Source organism: Symphalangus syndactylus, chromosome 18 (assembly GCF_028878055.3).
Source record: "Symphalangus syndactylus isolate Jambi chromosome 18, NHGRI_mSymSyn1-v2.1_pri, whole genome shotgun sequence".
NCBI lineage: Eukaryota > Metazoa > Chordata > Mammalia > Primates > Hylobatidae > Symphalangus > Symphalangus syndactylus.
Window position 1 is genome coordinate 30,872,924 of NC_072440.2, and position 5,247 is coordinate 30,878,170.

At 40.0% G+C, this 5,247-nt stretch overlaps 1 non-coding gene across 1 annotated transcript; it reads right to left on the bottom strand.

The window, feature by feature from the left end:
- Positions 1-3,621: 3,621 nt before the first annotated feature.
- On the bottom strand, positions 3,622-3,757 carry LOC129468698 (U8 small nucleolar RNA). The gene has a single exon (XR_008652776.1). It is a non-coding gene; the product is annotated as a U8 small nucleolar RNA (small nucleolar RNA).
- Positions 3,758-5,247: the final 1,490 nt, after the last annotated feature.

The following is a 5,247-nucleotide window of genomic DNA, read 5'->3' on the forward strand; positions in this document are numbered from 1 at the left end:
TGTCAGACATCCCTTAATCCTTTTTTTCCCCCAAAGAACTAGCTCTTGGTTTTACTCAACAATTCTAGTTGTTTTAAACTTCCTAATTCATTGGTTTCTTTTGTTTATTTTGTTGTTCTTTTTCTAGCTTCTGAGTCTAATTCTCCAAAAATATTTATTTTAGACATTTCTTGTTTTAGGAAAAAACCTATTTAGGGATATGATTTTTTTCCTGAGTAAACTTTGGCTACTTCCCATAGAATTTTCTATTTAGTGTTTCAACATATGTTAATTCTCAAATAATTTATAAATTAAGTTTTTATTTATTCTTTGACACAGACTTATTTAGAACAATGAAGTTTTGAATTTAATTTCGTTTTAATCAGTAAATGAACCCTATAAGAACTCTACCGTCAGAAACTTATGGAGACATTTTTCTGTGGCCTAGTAAGTGATTTCTCTTTATGTATTTTTTTTTTTTTTTGAGACAGAGTCTTGCTCTGTCACCCAGGCTGGAGTGCAGTGGCGTGATCTCGGCTCACTGCAAGCTCTGCCTCCCAGGTTCACTCCATTCTCCTGCCTCAGCCTGCCTGGCTAATTTTTTTGTACTTTTAGTAGAGACAGAATTTCACCATGTTAGCCAGGATGGTCTCGATCTCCTGACCTCGTGATCTGCCTGCCTGGGCCTCCCAAAGTGCTGGAATTACAAGCGTGAGCCACCACACCCGGCCTCTCTTTATGTATTTTAAATGAATGTTTCATAAACATTTAAAAAGAATGTGTCTCATTTTTAGAGAGATCATAATTTGCTATGAATTCAAGCTTATAATATGTATTATTCACATCTTTTATATATTTATTTTTGTCATCTTGACACAACAAATTTTGGGAATAGTTTTCTAACTTTTTCCACTATACCTATGGGTTTGACAATTTTTTTTTAAATTTATTTTTCCTTTTAAAAGAGACAGGGTCTCGCTGTGTTGCTGGGCTCCAGCAATCCTCCTGCCTTGGCCTCCTAAAGTGCTGGGATTATAGGTGTGAGCCACCACACCTGGCCAACTTTTAAAAAAACTTCTAACACTTTTTACTTTTTGGAGAGAATATAGTGAAAAAATTGAGAGTATTGATGCTAATGCCAGGCTGCCTGGTTTGAATACTAGCTCTACTCTCATGAGTTGACAGACCTTGGACACATTTCCTCAACTGTAAAATCACATCATCTACTTTCCTGGGTTCTTGGGAGGATTATGAGTTGCTATATGCAATGACCTTGGAATTGTGCTTGACGTGTTGTAATTACTCTCTGTGTATCTGCTGCCATGATATTCAGAGTGAAAATGTTCGTGGTTGCTATATATTCTGATGAATCTATTGTTTATTAATATAAAACAATTTTCTTTGTCCCATATAGAGCTTTTTGCCTTGAATTCTATTTGAGGTAATATTAATATTGCTATATTGTTTTCTTTTTGTTTATATTTGCCTGCTGTCTTAGTCCCTTCAGGCTGCTACAATAAAATGCCATAAACTAGGTGGCTTATGCATAGCAGAAATCTATTTCTCACATATCCGGGGTCTGGGAATTCCAAGATCAAGGTGCTGGCAGATTCAGTGTCTGTAGACAGTCTGCTTCTTGGTTCATAGACAATGCTTTCTCACTGTGTCCTCACATGGTAGAGGTGGAAAGGGGTCTCTCTTGGCTTGCTTCTATAAGAGCCCTAACCCCATTCATGAGGGTTTCACTCTCATGCCCTAATCAACTCTGAAAGGCCCTCACCTCCTAATGCCATCACCTTGGGGGTTACGATTTTAACACATGAATTTTTGGGGGGGGATACAAACATTCAGACCATAGCATTTGGTCTCTCTTTGGGCATCTGTATGTTTTCAACCTTTCTGCATTATTTTGTGTTACACACATCTCTTGTAAATAGCATATAGATGGAGCTTGCCTTAAAAAGTGAATTTGAAAGTTCTTTTAATAAGGGAACATAACCTGTTTACAGTTGTTGAGATTATTGATATTCCTGTCATCTTTGTGTTTTCTGTTAGCTATGTTTCTAGATCTTTTGTCAAGGTTGAATCATTGCCCCGTGATCTTCTTGTACTAGTAGCTCAGCTTAGATCTTTCTAGGCTGGTGTGACCAGAAAGAAGTCTGCTTCTCCTGCTTCAAAGTAAGAAAAACTAGAAGCTAGCCAGGGGGCATGGTGTCTGTGGTCACATGGTTTTTGAGGATCCTGGTACTGAATTTTCTATTAGCTATCATTCAGTGAGTCCCTAGTATAAGCCAAGTGCTTTTTTAGACTAAAAAAAAATATTGCTTCATTTAACCCTCACAACAACCCCAGGAGGGAGGTATTAATATTATACTTACAAATAGGGAGGCAAATTAAAGAAATGAGAGTGTGTTCCTGAGGGATTGAAGAAGACATAATTGGTTTTTTTCAGATGGAGTCTCACTCTGTCACCCAGACTGTAGTGCAGAGGCATGATCCCGGCTCACTGCAATCTCTGCCTCCTGGGTTCTAGGGATTCTCCTGCCTCAGCCTCCCAAGTAGCTGGGAACACAGGCACCCACCACCACGCCTGGCTAATTTTTGTATTTTTAATAGAGACTGGGTTTCACCATGTTGGCCAGGCTACTCTTAAACTCCTGACCTCAAGTGATCCACCTGCCTCGGCCTCCCAAAGTGCTGGGATTACAGGCGTGAGCCACTGTGCCCAGTCTGAAGATGTAATTTGTAATGTATAAATTCATTCCCTTCCCCTCCATGTATGCATGGGACATGAAGTTGGCTAAGGAGTGGGCTCCTGAGTTGACTTTTACTGAGTTTCTAAATGAATCGGTTGCCAATGCTGTTGGGAACATCGGGCCTTCTTATTCTGGTTCAATCATTTTTTTTCCATAGTAGTTTAAGTTTCTACTCTTTAAGTTGATTGTTCTGGAGTAGATAATCCAGAGTTTAGTCATTTTCTTTACTGCTAGAGTAAAAAAAAAGTTTTAATTCAATGGTGTGTCCCATTAACTCAATGGTGTGTATTTAATCCTGTTGGTGTTTTTTGGGGGACTGGGTCTGGAGTTAGGGGGATCTGTGCCTTCTGGTCTCATAGAATCCGAAGAAGGGCAGGCTCATGCATTATCCATCTTTGTATCTCTTGTGCCTCAAAGAATATGTGGTCCATAGTAGGTGTTATCTCTTAAAATGACCTGAGCTCAGGGAGGGGGTTTGTCTTATATTCATATTTGAATTATAAGGTTTTAGAAAGAAGCCCATAGAATATAAATCCATTATCTTAAAATTATGCTTTCTGTAACCCCTATAATACTATGCAATAGAAATTAAGTGTGTTGCATGGACCCTGGGAGGGGAACATCACACACCGGGGCCTGTTGGGGAGAGGGGGTGCTAGGGGAGGGATAGCATTAGGAGAAATACCTAACGTAGATGACGGGGTGATGGGTGCAGCAAACCACCATGGCACGTGTATATACCTATGTAACAAACCTGCACGTTTTACACATGTATCCAAGAACTTAAAGTATAATTAAAAAAACTTAAAAAAAAAAAAAAAGAAAAGTTGGTTGTAACCCACCCAGGGCAAGTGTTTATCAGTCTTCAATGATCTCCAGTAAAATTTTCACTGTTAAAAAAAAAATTGTGTTGCAAGTCCTGATTACACAGAGACGTTAATCACATTTCATGCATCTCCAATTATCATGTTCTATCTGCCCTGCAAAGGAGGAACAGGTAAGGATTATCCCAGCACTTCGGGAGGCTGAGGTGGGCGGATCACGAGGTCAAGAGATCGAGACCATCCTGGCCAACATGATGAAATCCCATGTCTACTAAAAATACAAAAATTAGCTGAGTGTGGTGGCGTGTGCCTGTAATCCCAGCTACTCGGGAGGCTGAGGTAGGAGAATCACTTGAACCCAGGAGGCGGAGGTTGCAGTGAGCCGAGATCACGCCACTGCACTCCAGCCTGGCAACAGAGCGAGACTCTGTCTCAAAATAAAAATAAAATAAAATAAAGTAAAATAAAATGAAATAAGATAATGTTTGTTACTTTTTCAGAGCTTATTTTGGACTAAAGCAGTATGTGGTTTCAGTAGGAGAAGGTCTGTGTCACCACGGGAGGGTGGGATGACATTGACGTATGAATGACCGTTTGCACTGGTAATTCCAGTGAGGGCATCCAGCCAATAAAAGTGCTCCTGAGCCAGCTGCAGGGGAGACATATAGCCCTGATCTCACCGGGACTCCATATTTGAAAAAAAAAAAAAAAAAAAGCCAAGTGAAAACTCCCAGCTTACATCAGGGAACTACTGCTGCAGCACTTTAATGAGATCCCTAGGTGAATCTGAGTTTTATATGGTCTGTTTGACTTCCACAGATATCTGGCTAGACTTTGATTGATTGTCAGGCTTTTTAAGTAGCATTGATTTTTACTTCTGCAACATTGGGATGATGAGGTCATTGTATTTTCCGTGTTATTGAAGTTCTTGTTAAAGCAACCTGGAGGTTATGAGCACGTCTAGGCACTGGCTTCCCACTTGCGCTAAGTTGGAGAGGTGGGAAAGTTCAGGTAAGTAAAATGATAAAGGCAAAAAAAAATTCTCTCTGATTGTGAGAGGAATTTCAGAGTTTTAAGAATCATAATGATAATTGGTAGCTATTAATCATAGCTTGTTTCTTTTTATTAGCAATCATTTGTTCAGCATGTAACTACACAGGGCAAGGACTATGTCATAAGCCCTTTGTGTACACATTAACTCTCTTTTTCCTCACTACACTTCTGTGAGGTGGGTGTTATTATCCCCACTTTATAGATGAGAAAATTGAGTCTAACACAGGTAGGCTAGCTTGCTAGAGGTTGTTTAGTCAGTGGAAGAGCTAGGTTTTAGATCAAGCTGTGTCTGACACCAAAGCCTGTGATTGTAACTGCTAGTTTACTGTATGATGGTTGTGTGAATAGTTAGAGGTTTCCTTTAGGTAAGATCAGAAAAGAAAACTTGAGGCTGCTGCATTAGTGACAATCCCTCTCTCATGCATGGACCTGAGTCCTGGGGAAAACTGCAACTAACACAGTGCCCTAGGACATACCATTTAGACTTTCCCCACTTGTAGAAAGAGACCACCTGAACTTCCTTTCTACTTGAGTGAGGCCATGCCCATGAAGGGGCCAGAGAGGGCTTTGAACATTTTGAGATTCCTCCAGCTACCACCTGTTGATTAGAGGCTGCCAGGAGCTTTAATCCGATT